Source organism: Symphalangus syndactylus, chromosome 4 (genome assembly GCF_028878055.3).
Source record: "Symphalangus syndactylus isolate Jambi chromosome 4, NHGRI_mSymSyn1-v2.1_pri, whole genome shotgun sequence".
Classification (NCBI taxonomy): Eukaryota; Metazoa; Chordata; class Mammalia; order Primates; family Hylobatidae; genus Symphalangus; species Symphalangus syndactylus.
Window position 1 is genome coordinate 157,411,916 of NC_072426.2, and position 19,278 is coordinate 157,431,193.

Here is a 19,278-nt window from a genome sequence, read left to right on the forward strand (position 1 = left end):
GACTTAAAACACATAACTAAATAAGATCACAAGCCATTATCTCATTTATTTAACCAGAGCAATAATTAAAAGGCTTCAAAGACAAATACAGAAAACTACAGGCTTGTGGGAAAAGCCTTCTTTTTAAGTAATCAAAGACCCATGTTCACTGCAACGGCATTATTTACAATAGCCAAGATATAGAATCAACCTAAGTATTCATTAGTAAATGAATGAATTAAGGAAATACGGTATATATACATAATGAAATACTATTCAGCCTTAATAAAGAAATCTGTCGTTTGCATCAACATATGTGAACTTGGAGGACATTATGTTAAGTGAAATAGCTAGGAACAAAAAGACAATATTGCCCTCACTTCTATGTGGAATCTAAAAAGTCAATCTCATGGAAGTAGAGAGTAGAATAGTGGTTCCCAAGGTCTGAGGTGGGGAATATAGGGAGATGTTCATCAAAGGGTAATTTTAGTTAGATACGAGGAATAAGTTCAAGAGTTCTATTATAAAACATGGTCACTGTCGTCAATAAAAATGTATTGCATTCTTGAAAATTTCTAAGAGAGTAGATTTTAAATGTTCTCACCACAAAAATTATATGTGAGGTAATGTATACGTTAATTAGCTCAATTGAGCCATTTTAATATATATACATATTTCAAAACATCATATTGTACAAAATGAACATATACAATTTTTATATGTCAATTTAAAAACAAAATTAACTAATTAGAAAAGGAATTATCCAGTCAGAAGAACAACAACAAAAAAAGAATGAAAAAGAGTAAGGAATGCCTCAGAAACTTATGGAACATCATCAAGAGAACCAATATAAACATTATGAAAGTTGCAAAAGGAGAACAGAGAAAAAGATGAGTAAAAAACTTATTTATGTGAATAGGCTGGGCACAATGGCTTGTGCCTGTAATCCCAGCTCTTTAGGAAGTCAAGGTGACAGGATTGCTTGTAGCCAAAGGTTCAATACCAGCTTGGGCAACACAGTGAGACCCTGTCTCTCCAGAAAGAAAAGCCTTATTTAAGAAAATAATAGGCCCAAACTTCCCAATTCTGGGGAAGGAAATGGGCATCCAGATTCACGAACTCCAAATAACCTCAAATAGAATGAATCCAAAGAAGTTTGCTCCAAAATACACTATAATCAAATTGTCAAAAGTGAAAAGCAAAATTTTGAAAGCATCAGGAGAAAACTGATGTGTCATGTATAAGGGAGCTCCGTTAAGGCTACCAGAAAATTTCTCAGGAGAAACTTTGCTTGCTAGAAAGGAGTGGGATGATATATTCAAAGTGCTGAAAAAAACTGTCAACCAAGAACTGTATACCTGGCAAAATTGTCTTTTAAAAATAAAAGAGAGATAAAGATGTTCCCAGACAAACAAAAACTGAGGGAGTCCGTCACCACCAGACCTGCCTCACAAGAATGCAAAAGAGACCTTTTCAAGTTGAAGCTAAGTACTAGTAAATAAAAACACAAAACCTGGAATTATAGAACTCACAAAGGTAAATATAAAGAAAAAAACAATACTGTACCACTGTAATGGTGTTATGTAAATCATTTTTAATTTTAGTGTAAAAGTTAACAGACTTTTTAAACTTTAAAACTTAAAAATGTTGAAAGGTATTAAGAATAGCTATCACACACAAATTGGCCAATAGATACACAATATAAATAATTGTAAATTGTAACATCCATGACATAAAGTATGTTTGATGGGAGGAGAAGTAAAAATGTAGATGTGATTGAAGTTACAATGTTATCAACTTAAAATAGACTATTATAACTATAAGATGTTTTATGCAAGCATTATGGTAACCACATGTACACAAAAATACCTATAGAAGATATGAAAGAGAAAAGACTCAAATACACTAGAAAAATAAACAAAACATAAAGGAAGACTGCAACACAGGAAAAGAGAAACAAAAGAACTACAAGGCAAACAGAAAATTAACAAAATATCAGTAGTAAGTCCTTCTCTATCAATAATTACTTTGTGTTTAATTAATAATTAATTAAATATAATTAACTATAAGTCTCCTGTAGACAGCATATAATTAGCTCTTTTTAAAAAATCCATTTATCTACTTTACATCTTTTTATTGGGGAGTTTAATCTCTTTGTGTTCAATTAATAATAATTAAATTAATAATTAAGTTAATTTAATTAATCTAAATTAATCATAATTAAACACAAAAAGATTAAATTCCCCAGTCAAAAGATGTAAAGTAGATAAATGCATTTTTTTTAAAAGACCTAACTTTATGCTGTCTATAGGAGACTTATATTTAAGGAGACATTGAGGTTGAAGGTGAGAGAATGAAAAAATATTTTTCTGCAAATGGTCAACAAAAAAAGAGCAGAGGTGGCCATACTTAAATTAGGAAAATAGACTTTAAATTAAAAATGCTTGCAAGAGACAAGAATATTATAAAATGATACAAGGGCTAATTCAGGAAAATATTACAATTATATATGCACTCAACATCAGAACACCTAAAGATACAAAGCAAATATAACAGAACTGAAGGGAGAAATAGATAGCAATACAATAATAGTAGGAGATCTCACACCTGCCTTTCAACAATGGATAGAATATCCAGACAGGAAATCTGTAAGGGAACAGCAGACTTGAATAACACCGTAGACCAAACGGACCTAAAAGACATATACAAAACATACCACCCAACAGCAAGAGAATATGCATTCTTCTCAGGTGCACATGGGATATTCCCCAGGATATATCACATATTAGGCCACAAAGTAAGTCTTAACAATTTTAAGAAGATTAAAATTATATCAAGTATCATTTCTGACCACATGTTACGAAACCAGAAATCAGTAACAGAAGGAGAATTGGAAAATTTACAAATATGTGGAAATTAACCTTCTCCTGAACAATTCATGGGCAAAAAAAAAAAAAAATCAAAAGATAAGATACATCTTAAGACAAAAGGAAAACACAATACACCAAAACTTATTGCAGTAAAAGCAGTATGAAGAGGGAAGTTTAAGTGATAAATAGCAATACTAAAAAGAAAAAAAAAAGAAAAACAAGAACAAACTAAGTCCATAGTTAGTAGAAGAAAGTGGTAGTAGAAATAATAAAGATCAGAGTAGAAAAAAACAAAATAAAGACCAAAAAAGAAAAAAAATCAACAAAACTAAGAACTAGTTATTTTGAAAAGATAAACCAAATTGACTAGCCTTCAGCTAAACTAAGAAAAAGAGAAGACTCAATTAAATAAAATCAGAAACGAAAGAGGAAACATTACAACTGATACTGTAGAAATAAAAAGGAGCATAAGAGACTACTACAAATAATTATATGCCAATAAACTGAACAACCTAGAATAAATGGAGAAATTCTTAGAAATATACAAGCTACTAAAACTAAATCATGAAGAAATAGAAAATCTGAAGGCACCAATAACAAAAGGAGATTGAATTGGTAATCAAAAATCTCCCAAAAAACAAAAGCAAAGAACAGATAGCTTCACTGGTGAGTTCTACCAAATATTTAAGAAATGAATGCCAATTTTTTTCAAATTCTTCCAGAAAGTTGAAGAGGAAGGAACACTTCCAGACTCATTTTATGAAGCCAATGTTACCCTGATACCAATGCCTGACAAAAACACTACAGAAAAAGAAAATTACGGCTGGGCGCGGTGGCTCACGCTTGTAATCCCAGCACTTTGGGAGGCCAAGGCGGGCAGATCACGAGGTCAGGAGATGCAGACCACGGTGAAACCCCGTCTCTACTAAAAATACAAAAAATTAGCCGGGCGTGGTGGCGGGCACCTGTAGTCCCAGCTACTCGGAGAGGCTGAGGCAGGAGAATGGCGTGAACCCAGGAGGCGGAGCTTGCAGTGAGCCGAGATTGTGCCACTGCACTCCAGCCTGGGCTACAGAGCGAGACTCCGTCTCAAGAAAAAAAAAAAAAAAAAAAAAAAGAAAATTACAGGCCAATATCCCTGATGACTATAGATGCAAAAATCCTCAACAAAATACTAGCAAAATGTATTCGATAGAACATTAAAGGGATTATACATCATAATCAAGTGGAATTTATTCCAGAAATGCAAGGATGGTTCAACGTGCACTAATCTATAAATGCGATACGCCACATTAACAAAAAGAAGGATAAAAATCACATGATCATCCCAAGTGATGCAGAAAAAGCATTTGATAAAATTCATTCTTTTCATGATTTAAAAAAAAAAAAACTCTAAGCAAGTTAGGATAGAAAGAATCCACCTCAACACATAAAGGCCATATATGGCAAGCCATAACTGATACAATATTCAACAGTGAAAAACTGAAAGTTTTTCCTCCTAAGATCAGGAACAAGAAAAAGATACCCACTCTAATAATTTCTATTCAAAATAGTATTGGAACTTCTAGTCGGATATAGGCAAGAAAAAGAAACAAAAGGCATCCAAATGGTAAAGGAAGAAGTTAAATCATCTCTGTTTGCTAGTAACATATTATATATATATATATATCCCTAAGACTCCACCAAAACACTGTTACAACTAATAAACAAATTTAGTAAAGTTGTAGAATACAAAATCAATATACAAAGAAATGATTGTATTTCTATACAGTAACAACAAGCTATCTGTAAAGAAAATTAAGAAGAAAAATCCTATTTACAATAGCATCAAAAATAATAAATTACTTAGGAATAAGCTTAACCAAGGTAGTGAAAAACTTGTACACTAGAAACTGCAATACACTGATGAAAGAAATTGAAGACGACACAAATAAATGGAAAAATATTCTGTGTTCACGGATTGAAAGAATGAATATTATTAAGATGTCCATACTAAACAAAGCAATCTGTAGATTCAACATTATTCCCATCAAAATCCCAGTGGCATTTCTTAAAGAAAGAGAGAAATTCTAGAATTCATATGGAACAACAAAAGACCCCAAATAGTCAAAGCAATCCTGAGAAAGAAGATCAAAGCTGGAGGCATCACACTTTCTGATTTCAAAATATATTAGTAAGCCACAATAATCAGCACAGTTTGGTATTGGCATAAAGACAGACACAAAGAACAACAGAACAGAATAGAGAGCCCAGGAATAAACCCACATATGCACAGTCAATTGATCTTCAACAAGGGCATCAAGAATATACACAATGGGCAGCTGGGCGTGGATGGTAGTTCATGCTTGTAATCCCAGCACTTTGGGAGGCTGAAGCGGGCAGATCACCTGAGGTCCGGATTTCGAGACCAGCCTGACCAACATGGAGAAACTCCATCTCTACTAAATATACAAAATTAGCCAGGCGTGGTGGTGCATACCTGTAATCCCAGCTACTCAGGAGGCTAAGGCAGGAGAATCACTTGAACCCAGGACGCAGAGTTTGCGGTGAGCCAAGATCATGCCATTGCACTCCAGCCTGGGCAACAAGAGTGAAACTCCATCTCAAACAAACAAAAAAAAGAATACACAATGGGGAAAGGATAGTCTCTTGCACAAGTGATGTTGGGAAAACTGGAAATTCACATTCAAAAGGAATAAACTGGACTCCTATCTTACATCATAATACAGAGATCACATGAACATGGAGTAAAGATTTAAATGTAAGACCTGAAACTTTAAAATGCTTAGAAGTAAACATGAAGGAAAAGCTTCATGACAATAATTTTATGGACATAATATCAAAAGTACCAGTAGCAAATGCAAAAATAGCCAAATGGGATATTGAAGTAATAATCTGTACAGCAAAGGAAGTAATCAACAGAATGAAGAGACAACTTATGACATAAATAAAATATCTATCAACTATATGTCTGATAATGGGTTAATTTCCAAAAGATATATGGACCTCCTACAATCTAACAGCAAATAAACAATTAGAAAATGGGCAAAGATCTGGAATGGATATTTCTCCAAAGAAGACACACAAATGGCCAACAGGTATATTATAAGGTGCTCAACATTACTGATTATCAGGAATGTAAATTAAAACCACAATGAGATAACACCTTGCATTTATTAGAATGATTATTATTTAAAAAAAACAAAAAAAGTAAAAATGTTGTTGAGTATGTGGAGAAATTGAACCTCTTATTTATTGTTAGTGGGAATATAAAATGATACAACCACTATGGAAAACAGTATAGAGGTTCCTCAGAAATTGAGAATAGAACTGCCATATGATACAATCATCCTACTCCTGGGTATATATCCAGAAGAATTGAAATTAGAATCTCAAAGAGGTATCTGCACCCCCAGGTATTTTGGGAGCATTGCAGTATTGCAGATTATTACAATGCCAAGCTATAGAGACAACTAAAATTTCCGTTGACGAATGGATAAAGAAAATGTGATAGACACATGTGTGAAATATTATTCATCCTTAAAAAGAAGGAAATCATAAGATTTCAACATGGATGAACCTTGAAGACATTATGTTAAGTGAAATACTCTAGTCACAAAAAGCCAAATAATGTATAATTACACATACATTCATTATCTAAAGTAGCCAAATGTATATAAACACAAAGTAGAATGGCAGTCACTAGGAGTTGGAGGAGGGAGCAGAAGAGATTTTTTTAATGGGTATAGAGTTTCAGATTTTCAAGACGAAAAATTTCTGGAGATCTTCTGTTTTACAACAATGTGAATATACCTAACATTATTGAACTATACGTTTAAAAATGGTTATGATAGTAAATTTCATGTTACGTGTTGTTTATTATAATAAAAAGGAACAAAAGCTAATAGAAAAAATACTAAAAATACTCAGCTAACCTCAAAGAAGATAGGAAAAGATTAAACAAAAGAATAAAAACAGATAGGACTGGTAGGAAACAAATAACAAGATGGCGGACTTCAACCAAACCATATTAACAATTACTAGATGTAGCACGCTAAAAATTTCAATAAGCAAGGAAGTACTGCCAAAAACACTTGGTCTTCCTAGATTGACAGGAAGATGGTGATAAGCAATTGTAATACTTTCTCCTAGAGTACTAAGGGAGGCTTATGCCATAGACTAGACTGGCTTTGCTCAGGATCCAGGTAAATCATGAAGATACATTAATGAAACCAATGGTTGGAAGAACCTTAACTCTGGGTTCTGCTGATGTAGCGGAGATTACTAGTTGCCCACCTAATATCCTTTCTCTCCCCTTTCTGCACTACACAAGCTTTAAAAATTATTGTTAAATAATTCCATTTATGTAAAGCCCAAACAAATAAGCAAACCTAAATCTTAATATTTAAAAATACGTACATATTCAGGTAATAAAACTCTAAAGAAAAGTAAAGGTGTAATTCCAGTAAGAGTTAAGTTGATAGCTACGTTGGTGGAGGTGCGGAGAGAGGTGGTGACTTGGGAAGGGAAGGAAGCGGCCTCTGGAATGCTGGAAATGTTCTTTCTATCTGTTAACTTGAGTGGTGGTCCCCATGACTTTTTCTTGATGGCATGTGATATCCCTTCTTCCTTTAAAACAGGGTGGCCAATAAGATGTGAGCAGAAGTAACTTACTGTGGCTTCCAGGAAATCTGTTTTGAAAGGTTTTATTCTTCTTGGAGGTGTAACCAGTATGCTCTGCTCCTCTCTTCTCCTTGACTGTGCATTTTTCAAATAATGGCTGGAACTCCAGCTGTCTTCTTGCACCATAAGGCAACCTTGAAGCTAAAAACTACATGCTAAAGACAATAGGATGAAAAACCAGAAGAACTCTAATTCCATGATGCCTATGGAGCTGCACTCTAGCCCTGGACTGCCCCCCTCAGGGTTTCTATTGCTTGAGAGAGATATAAACTTCTCTCCTACTTAAACTACTATTAGGTTTTCTCTTTTTTTTTCCCTTCTTGAGACAGTCTCGCTCTGTCACCCAGGCTGGAGTGCAGTGGCACAATCTCGGCTCACTGCAACCTCCACCTCCTGGGCTCAAGCAATTCTCCTGCATCAGCCTCCTGAGTAGCTGGGACTACAGGTGCCCACCACCATGCCCAGCTAATTTTTTGTAGTTTTAGTAGAGACATAATTTCACCATGTTGGCCGGGCTGATCTTGAACTCCTGACCTCAGATGATCTGTCCTCCTCGGCCTCCCACAGTGCTTGGATTACAGGTGGGAACCACCGGGCCTGGCCAGGTTTTCTCTTAAATGCAGCCAAATCCAGTTCTAATGGACACAGCCAGTTTAGAGGCTTAATATCCAAAGGAGTGCTTCCATGAAGGAGTGAAATTGAATTGAAAGTTTGAGATGGCCTCTGGCCATGTCTAGCCAATTATGTATCCAATCACCCGGCAGAAAAATGTGTGAGAGAGGAGGGTTATATGCTGGGTAAGTTAACTATTTAAAACAAGAATCAGGTTCATGTCGCTACTCTGCTCAAAACCTTCCAGTAGCTCCCAGTTCCCATCAGAGTGGACCTCTTAAGTCTCCTCAGTTTGGTATATTGGGCCCCTTGCTATCTGGCTTCCTAGATTTGTTTCCAGTGGTTTCCTTAACAAATTACGATAAATAGAGCGTCTTAAAACAACAGAAAGTTATTCTCTCAGAGTTCTGGGGACTAGAAGTCCAAAATCAAAGTGCTAGCAGGGTTGATTACTTCTGGAGGCTCTAAGGGCGAATCCCTTCCACACCTCTCTCCTCCTCGTGGTGACTTACAGCAATCCTTGGCACTCCTTGGCTCGTGGCCCCGTTGCTCCAGTCTCTGCCTCCATCTTTACCATGCCTTCTCCTCTGTGTGTCGTGTCTCCTCTCTGTCTGTCTCAAATCTCCCTCTGCCCTTCTCTTCTTATAAGGACACTTGTCACTGGACTTTGCCGGCCAGATGATCTAAGATGATGTCTTTATCTCAAGATCTTTAAGTTCATTCCATCTGCAAAGACCCTTTTCTCAAAGAAGGTAACATTTACAGGTTCCAGGAATTAGGGTGTGGATATATCTTTTTGGAGGTGGGGGCAGGAAACACCATTCAACTAAATGCATGTCACTCCCCTGCTCAAGGCCTTCCAATAACTTCACATTCTACTCAGGGTAGAAACCAGGGTGTTTCAGCTGGGCTTGGTGGCGCATGCCTGTAATCCCAGCTACTCAGGAGGCTGAGGCAGGAGAATCGCTTGAACCAAGGAGTCAGAGGTTGCAGTGAGCCAAGATTGCACCACTGCACTCCAGCCTGGGCGACAGAGCAAGACTCCGTCTAAAAAAAAAAAAAAAAAAAGAAAAGAAAAGAAAAGAAACCAGAGTGTTCATTGTGGTCAGCCAGCCCTATACTACCTTGCCTCCCGTTACACTGACCTCATTTCCTACTAGTCTCAATCATGCGTGTGTCCTACTTGCAGTAACCTCCTTGTTGATAGTAGCTCATGCCAGACATTCTCTGCCTCTGGGCCTTTGCACTGGCTATTTCCTCTACCTGGGAATGCTCTTCCCCCCGCATCCACATAGCTCCCTCACTTTCTTCAAGTCCTGGTTTACATGTCATCTTCTCAATGAGGTCTAATCCCATCTAAAGTTGCAACCACGCATCCTGAAAAGCTTATAATGCTTTTTATGGTTTATAATATTTAATAGGTTTATCACCTTTTAATATACTATATAGATTACATCTTTATTATGGTTATTGTTTATGGTCTGTGTCCACTTACCTCTGACTCTAAAGTTAGCTCAGTGAGGGCAAAGATCTTTGTTTTATTTACTGTGTATTCCAAGAGCCTGGAACAAAATAAGGCTCCCTAAGCATCTGTTAAATAAATGAATCTGTTAAGTGGATCAGGGTCTCTGGCGCCCAGTGGAGAAAAGGAGTAGTATGGTGGGGTGACCAGCTTGTTCTGATCTGCCTAAGACTTCCCTGGTAATAGCACTGAGAGTCCCATGTCCCAGGAATGCCATCACTCCCGAGCACATTGAGATGGGGGGTCACCTAGGATTTGGAGGGAAGTGGGGTGATTGTAAGGGCAGTCTGCTTGTTCTATCAATTGTTCTATGAATTGCATGATAGATGGAGAACCAATGGAGGACTAGTGAAACCTTCCCCTCAGTACTGAAGACAGCAAGCCACAAAGAACATTTTAAAAGCTTCCAGAGATAAAAAGCAGATCATATACACAAGAACAAGAATTAAGCTGGCCTTAAAATTGTCATGAAAATTTGAGGGGTCTGATGAAAATGTTCTCAGGCCTTCGAGACACCTTTACTCTCTCTCTCTCTCTCTCTCTCACACACACACACACATAAACACACACAATGAACATTCTCTTGGAAATGTATTCTTCAGAAGGGAAACAAATTCACGAGTTGCTTCAAGTAAGTATGATCAAAGGAAGAAAGGAGGAAAAGAGAGTCCTTAACAACCCGATCTATGATCTCTGGATTGCACAGGGCAGCCTCGCTGTGGTGGCTTCTTCAACACTGTGGGACTCTTGCTCGGCTGGAAGCCAAGCCTCCAGCACCGTGGCTAGGACCAGGGAGCTACGCAATAACTCCGCTTCCATAACCACTGTTTCCTGGGGGCAGGGACTTAGCGAGTCACAGACTGCTGAATGCTTCTTCCTGTAACTAAGGCCTGAAGCACAATTCAGGGCAAGATCGGGTGAGGTGCCCAGAAGATGCTGGGTTTGGGCACCCAACGGCAGAGCCCCTCTCTCCCTGCCAGCTCCCGGCCAGCCAGAAAGCCCAGAAGGCAGCATTGGATCTGAGAGATGTGGGCCTGTTGTCAGCTTCCACCTTCTCTCCCTGAGCTCTACCCGTCCGGATACTGGAGGGACTACATAGGCCCATTCATTGCAAAGAATGTCCCCTAGTCCTTCTCAGAGAGGGCAATGTGGGGCCATTTCACTGCAGCTCCTGGATGAGGAGACAGACTGCACTGCTCGGCAGAGCAAATCACTAACCCCTGCCCTTAGCCCCTAGGAGGAGGTGAGGTTTCCTGATATACAAACAAACGCTCAGCCCTCCTGCTTTCCATCTTGTGGGTCCCAAACCTGGGCATTTGTGAGAGAAAATAATTCCACCTCTGAGTATAAATTGCTTTTAAAAAACAAAAGTCCCAGCTGGGCACGGTGGCTCATGCCTGTAATCCCAGCACTTTGGGAGGCTGAGGCGGGTGGATCACCTGAGGTCAGGAGTTTGAGACCAGCCTGGTCAAGATGGTGAAACCTGGTCCCTACTAAAAAGAAAAAAATTAGCTGGATATGGTGGAGGGCACCTGTAGTCCCAGCTACTGGGGAGGCTGAGGCTGGAGAATCGCTTGAACCCAGGAGGCAGAGGTTGCAGTGAGCCAAGATCATGCCACTGCACTCCAGCCTGGGTGACAGAGCAAGACTCCATCTTAAAAAAAAAAAAAAAAAAGAAGTCTTTTTTATTCTAAGCATTGTTTCCAATATGCAAAAATAAGGAAATCTTTCCATTAGGGAAATCTTTCCATTAGAGAAATCATGTAGATAGTTTTTAAAGCTCTTTCATTTTTTTTGAACCTCAATACAAATAGGTAGTGTCAGGCCTCTGAGCCCAAGCCAAGCCATCACATCCCCTGTGACTTGCACGTATACATCCAGATGGCCTGAAGTAACTGAAGATCCACCAAAGAAGTAAAAATAGCCTTAACTGATGATATTCCACCATTGTGATTTGTTTCTGCCCCACCCTAACTGATCAATGTACTTTGTAATCTCCCCCACCCTTAAGAAGGTACTTTGTAATCTCCCCCATCCTTAAGAAGGTTCTCTGTAATTCTCCCTACCCCTGAGAATGTACTTTGTGAGACCCACCCCCTGCCCCCAAAACATTGCTCCTAACTCCACCGCCTATCCCAAAACCTATAAGAACTAATGATAATCCACCACCCTTTGCTGACTGTCTTTTCGGACTCAGCCCACCTGCACCCAGGTGAAATAAACAGCCATGTCGCTCACACACAGCCTGTTTGGTGGTCTCTTCACACGGACGTGCATGAAAGGTAGGGCCATTCTCACTTTTCTCTCCGTTTATGGATGAAAACCTTGATATCCAGAATTAAATGTGGTTGCATTTATTCACTGTTATTTTCTTAAAATAGTGTCACAAAAATTTTAATAAAATCACTGTATAAGCAAATTTTGAATTCAAATACCCCAGAAAAAATAAAACACTACATAATTCCAAAGCTGAAAGCCAGTGAATTGTAAAATGTTTTTATACTATTGCCACAAGCTACCACCATATGAACAGGAAAAGAGAAATACCAGCCCCCACTTTCAGTGTCCTAGAAATCATGCTGCTATTTCCGGTGCTGGAACTTCCAGGAGGGATTTCTGTGTGTGGTTGTGAGGCTGGTCTAAGCCAATTTGTCCCTTTGGCAACTGTCAGGTTGTTATGGTGGACACCGGCAGCCTCCCAGGTTAGAGCTAGGTATGGGCTATACAAGCCCGGCCTCAGACTACTTGGTCTGTCAAAATGAAGGTAAGGCTATATTCTGCCAACCGGACAACTATTTATTAGTAAGCAGGCTAAAGATAGTTTGGGTGTCCTGCAGTACAATTCTGACAATAACCATCTGGAGTTAATATCAGATTCCTCATGTTAGGAGCACTGTTCCCAGCAAGACTGTCTCCATTTCAGATGCCAGCTGTAATTCCAGGTCTCCAGACCACCTGTGCCCTGACCAACTAACTAGCTACAAATCCTACAACCCCTCTCAGGCCTGACAATTCTCCAGAACAATTCCTGGAACTCAGGAAGGTGCAAGACTTATAATTATAGTTCTGTTATAAAGGCTGCAAATCAGGACCAGCATAATGAAGAGATACATAGGACAAGATCTGAGAGGGTCCCAAACACAGAGATCCCACACTGTCTTCCCATGAAATCAGAGCGCATCACCCTCCTGACACATCCATGTGTTTATCAAACAGAAAGTTCCTCTGAGCTTGTATCCAGAGTTGTATTACGGTTTCCTGACATAGGCATGATTAGTCAGACCATTGATCAAGGATTAGACTCAGTCACCAGCCCCTCTCCCCTCCCTGGAGATCAGACTGGCTCAACGTCCTAGCCTCCTGAGATCACATGGTTGGTCTTTCTGGTGACCAGTTCCCATTCTGAGTGGTCTCATCAGCGTAAATCAGATGCAATCCAAAAAGCCTCATGAATAACAAAGATGCCCCTATTATTCAGGAAATTCCGAGGACTCAGAGTATCTCTCCCAGGAATTAGGGACAAAGGCCAGTCCAGTGCTTTATTACACAAACAGTTGCATACCTGTTCTCCTTAGCTTGGTGAGATCTCCTCTTTCTGTCCTCAGGCAACAATCAAGTTTCCTGCATGAACTCTGAGATCAGCCAACCTTGAGATAGAACTTATGACAGAGTCCTCTGCTACACAGGGTGCCCAGAGGGCATGAGTTTTGGATGTGGGCCCCACCCCCATAGAATCTGGCCTGATTCTGATACTTCAACCAAGCAAGGTCCTGGGATCCATTCAGTCTTTTTAGGTGACTGTATTTTTTGAACACCACTTATTTTATCTGTGGAAAATTATTTCTAAAATGCCTTATGCTAGCTAATGAAGACTTAGTATCTATTATAATAAAATAGAAAACATTTTCTTTAACCACCTCTGATTATAAATCTCTGTTCAAATGCTGAGTAATTACCCCGGAGTATAGATGAAAGGTAATTTATGTACCCATATGTGACGGTTCATATTGAGTGTCGGCTTGATTGGACTGAAGGATGCAAAGTATTGTTCCTGGGTGTATCTGTGAGGGTGTTGCCAAAGGAGATTAACATTTGAGGCAGTGGACTGGAAGAGGCAGACCCACCCTCAATCTGGGTGGGCACCATCTAATCAGCTGCCAGCATGGCTAGAATAAAGCAGGCAGGAGAAGGTGGGAGGACTTGACTGGCTGAGTCTTCCAGCCTTCATCATTCCCCTGTGCTAGATGCTTCCTGCCCTAGAACATCAGAGTCCAAGTTCTTCAGCTTTTGGACTCTTGGACTTTTGGACTCAGTGGTTTGCCAGGGGCTCTGGGGCCTTTGGCCACAGATTGAAGAGAGAACCGTCAGCTTTCTTACCTCTGAGGTTTTGGGACTCGGACTGGCTTCCTTGTTCCTCATCTTGCAGATGGACTATTGTGGGCCTTCACCTTGTGATCGTGTGAGTCAGTACTCCTTAATAAACTCCCCTTTATGTAACATTTATCCTGTTAGTTCTGTCCCTCAAGAGAACTCTGACTAATATAACATATAAATTACACTTTCTATTCTGAAGTAGTTTAAGTAGTTTACCTCATAGACAATGGAACACTAATATTTTAATACACAGTGACATTATAATTTAAAATTCTTTTTATATTAATAATGCCATCTATGTGTTTATTGGTGGGGCTCATGCTACTGCTGAAAAGAAAATGTACTCGGAAAATCAACTTTGAAATAGAAATTCTGTGTGTTAAAGTGCTAAGAAGATGGGCATACACAAGTACCATGTTGTCCCAGACTGTTAATTAAGAGGAGCACATTCTGCAAAGTATCAGAGTTCAAGGTGAAACGAAGTAGTAGAGAAAGTGTTCACAACAGTCATTCTAGTGTTAAAAGAAAAACCTTAGCCAAATTAAGTTTAACAGAGTTTAACTGAACAAAGAATGATTCGCCAATTGGGCAGCCTCCTGAGCCACAGTAGGCTCAGAGAGAATCCAGTGCATCTAGGTGGGGGAAGAAGACTTACGGGCAGAAAAAGAAAAGTGATGTACAGAAAACAGAAGTGAGGGACACAAACAGCCACATTGGTTACAGATCAGCGTTTGATTTACTTGAACACGTTTTGAACAGTTGATACCTTTTGACTCACAGCAATAAAGAGAAGACCCTGGTTCCCACCATGAGGTGGCCAATATGATGCCCAAATGTGAGATGAGGAGTCCGAAGAACTGGTTCTAGCTATTCCACTTAGTGCCCGTGCATTCATATTTAGTCAGTTGGAAGGTAGCTATCTTTTATATAAGGAATGTGTTCTTAGAAGCCTTGTTCAATTTAAAACATGCACAAATAAAGACTATTATCCTAATAGGAATCAGTATTAACTGTGTATTCATAAACCTAGTGTTAAATCAGGTTTAGCCTGAAGCTGCCTCCTTACCTGCTTTAAGTTTGGCCTAAAGGTTTCTCTGTACATCATGAATTGTAACCTAAATAGAGTTGTAAACAGACTGTAACCAACTCTTGTGCCAATCACCGAGTTTCGGCCAATCAAATATGGCCAATTGTTCAAACCATGTTCAAATAAGGCAAACACCGAGCTATAATCAATCGGCAGTTTCTGCACCTCACTTCTGTTTTCTCCGAGTCACTTTCCTTTCTCTGTCCATAAATCTTCTTCCGCCATGTGGCTGTGTTGGAATCTCTGAGCCTACTGTGGCTCAGGAGCCTGCCTGATTCACGAATTGTTCTTTGCTCAATTAAACTCTTTTAAATTTAATTTGGCTAAGGTTTTTCTTTTAACAGTAGGTTACAATCTGTTTACACCTTCATTTAGGTTACGGCTCACTGTATACAGAGAAACCTTTAGGCCGAATTTAAAATATGTAAGGAGGCAGCTTTAGGCTAAACTTGATTTAACACTAGGTTTATAAATACACAGTTAATATTGATTCCTATTAGGATAATAGTCTTTATTTGTGTATGTTTTAAATTGAACAAGGCTTCTAAGAACACATTCCTTATATAAAAGATAGCTACCTTCCAACTGACTAAACAGGAATGCACGGCCACTAAGTGGAATAGCTAGAAACAGTTCTTCAGACTCCTCATCTCACATTTGGGCATCATATTGGCTACTTCATGGTGGGAACCAGAGTCTTCTCTTTATTGCTGTGAGTCGTCACTGGGTGGGACCAGCTGTCAGCCTTTACAGGGTTCCCAGGCTCATTCCTGCTGCACAGACCCCTGCTGTCACCTCTCTCCAGGACAGATAAAGGCTGAGAACCCCCCTCTCCCACCAAAATTCAAGTCAATAAGGTCTGGACTAAGACTGGGCATCTATCTATCTATCTATCTATCTATCTATCTATCTATCTATCTAAGTTCCTCATATGATTTTGATCAAAAGTCAGGCTTAGGAACCATTGCTGGCAATAACAGGCAGCAAGGAGTTACTCTGAACAATACTGTGTCATCATCGGATTTGCATTTTAGAAAGCAGGCTCTGGAAGAAGTACGGAGGTGACAACAGTGCTGGTTGAAGCAATAATAATAATAATACAGCTCTCCCCTTCATCCTCAGGGGATACGTTCCAAGACCCCCAGTGGATGCCTAAAACCACAGGTAGTACGGAACCCTATATATACCATGTTTTTTTGATCTGATAACTCAGATACCTATTAAGTGACTAGAGGACAGATAGTGTATCAGTGCCAAAGGGAAAATTCCCTTCCCAGGCTGGTGGAGTGGGACAGTGCAAGATTTTGTCCCCAGTTCCTGGCACAGAGCTCCTAAAAACTCTTGGACTTTCCTGGGTGAGAGGAGCTATTTTTGTTACCCTTAATAAGCTCCTTTCCACCATACCTGAGTTTATGCTAATAAGGTGACTCTTGGAGGGTGGGGCTGTTTGCCACGGGAGCCAACCCAGTGATTGGAGGGTTGGAACTTTCAGCCCCACCTTCTGGACTGCCAGGTGGGGAGAGGACCTGGAGACTGAGTTAATCACCAGTGGCCAGTGACTTCATCAACCGTGCCTACGTAATGGGACTTCCATAAAACCTCTTAACAACGGAGTTCAGAGAGCTTCTGGGTGGGTAAACACTTAGAGTTGCTGGGAGAATGGTGCCCGCAGAGGGGTCACGCATGAGGCTCTGCACCCCTCTCCTTGCCCTGTGCATCTCTTCCATTTGGCTGTTTCCAAACTGCATCCTTTATAATAAACCAGTAATAGTAAGTGGAGTGTTTCCCTGAGTTCTGTGAGCTGTTACAGTAAATTACTGAATGTGAGGAGGGGGTCATGGGAACCCTCAATTTACAATGTCAGCCATAAGTGCAAGAAGTAACCTGAGACTTTTGGTTGGTGTCTGAAGTACAGGGAAGTCTTCTGGGACTGAGCCTGTGGGGTCTCCACTAACTCCCGGGAGTAAGTATCAAACTCATTAAATTATAGGACACCCAATTTTGGTGTCTACAGAGAACTGCAAATTTGCTTGGTTGTGGGGAATAGATAAAACCCCCACATACCTGGTATCAGAAGTATTATGAGTATAGAAACAGTTTTACACTTTGCCTTCTGACACAAAGGAAATCATGGTTCAGAGAACCCTAATAGCAGATAGCTTGAAGTGCTGGAACTGAAATTCAAACCCAAATCTCTCGGATAGACTATATGCTAAATATCTTTAGTTATCTTGATGAAATTGAGAGGGAGAAATAGAAAAATCGCCACTAGAACTCTACAGAAATAACTGCGCAGACAGCACCTATGGGTGGATGCCAAAATTATTGAGAGAACCAAAAAATAAGGAAGCATTCGAAACTCCAAAGGATGGGGGGTGTGTCAAAGGGACCCAGGAGCCAAGCTAGGAGAGCCCTCACTAACCAAAGCTGAAATCACTGGAACCACCACGTAGACAACAGAACATTGGACCATGACCCGAAGTATAAAATAGATATACAAGTCTACACTGGCACAATAAACCATGGAATAAAAAAATAAATATGCACACAAGCGAGAAGTGACAGATCTTCCTCACAAAAGAACTTCGAACAATATATGTAGATGCTCCCCAGCCAGGAGAAGGAGCTCAATCCCCACTCCTCTCCACTGAGGGTGGGACAGAGCTAGAGACTCATTTCCAAAGAATAGAATGGGGAAAGGGAAAAATAGCAACTGTGCAGTGGAAAAACCTGGCAAACACGACACTAACCAGATGACGAAGGTTAATACCACCTGTGGTGTCATGTAGATGTCACATTCCTCTTCTCATAGTGAGGTGTGAGGGGCACTTTGTTCTGTGATGTTCTTTCCAAAAATTCCGAACTCCCACGTAATCAAGGGGAAATGCCGGACAAACCCGGGAGGCGGAGCTTGCAGTGAGCCGAGATTGCGCCACTGCACTCCAGCCTGGGCGACAGAGCGAGACTCCGTCTCAAAAAAAAGCAAAAAAGATTGTCAGGGTCATAAAAAACAAGGGTAGACCAAGAAGCCAGAGGCAACTAGGGAGAAATGGCAACTAAATGTAATGTGGAGTCCTGGAGAGGGTGCTAGAACAGGAAGAGGCAGTAAGGAAAACATGAGCAAATTCAAATAAAGTCTGTGGTTTAGTTAATAGTATTGTACCAATGTTAATTTCTTAGTTTTGGTACTATGGTTATGTACGATGTTAACTTTGGGGTTAGGTGGGTAAAAGGTTTATGGGAGACTCTGCATTACTTTTGTAAATTTTTAGTACACCTAAAATATGTTCAAAATTAAAAGCTAAAAAACATTAAATTGAAACCAGAAGCCTAGTCATCAGTAACAGAAACCTTGAGAATACAAAACAATTGAGTAACAATTGCCCTTTGTTTAGAAGCTAGGAGAAAATGTTGTTTCAAATGCAACCTACTATCATATTAAATGCTCACTCAGCATCTTGCCCTAGGAAAGTTTCTACTCTCTTTACTAAAGCAGGCTAAAAGATTTTCTGTAGTATCAATCTATTTGTTCCTGTGACAAATAGTTTATAGTCCTGTGACCAAAAACAAAAAAAATCTTGTTAATGGAAACCGTGAGTGCTGTAGAAAGCCGTTCACTTGCAGATACAAGCTGTAACTTTCAGAGAAGTTTGGCCACACTCACCCTCCGTGGGAAGATGAGTCATTAACCTCTTCTGATGTCTGACACTGATGTCATTCTAATTTGCTCAGACAGTATATAAAAAGATGGTACAGATATTCTCAGAAATAGAACATGGCTTATAGGCATTTTTTCTTGTTAAAAAAGTAAATTTAAAATTAAAATAGTGTCTCTCATATTATTTGAACTATAGCTCAGTACATCAGTTTTTCTTGACAACTGAGAGGAGATATATGCAAAAAAATAGAACACAGAGGCTTAGTAACCAGAGTATGTAATAAACTCACCAAAATCAATAAGGAAAAAGGTAAGAGAAAGGGCAACGAATATGAACAGTCAAGCAACAGAATCAGAAAATATGAACAGCCAAAGGCCTTCCAAAAAGATATTCAACCTCCTAGTAAATCAAGGAAAATCAAATGCAAACAACAAAGACACCATTTTCTCCTCCATCAGATTGGCACAAGAAGCTCTGACATAGTGCTGCTGG

At 39.5% G+C, this 19,278-nt stretch overlaps 1 protein-coding gene across 9 annotated transcripts in view; it reads right to left on the bottom strand.

The window, feature by feature from the left end:
• The window catches only part of ENPP6 (ectonucleotide pyrophosphatase/phosphodiesterase 6), a 213,052-nt gene that overhangs the window by 165,449 nt on the left and 28,325 nt on the right, over positions 1 to 19,278 (bottom strand). The gene's annotated exons all lie outside the window — the stretch shown is intronic.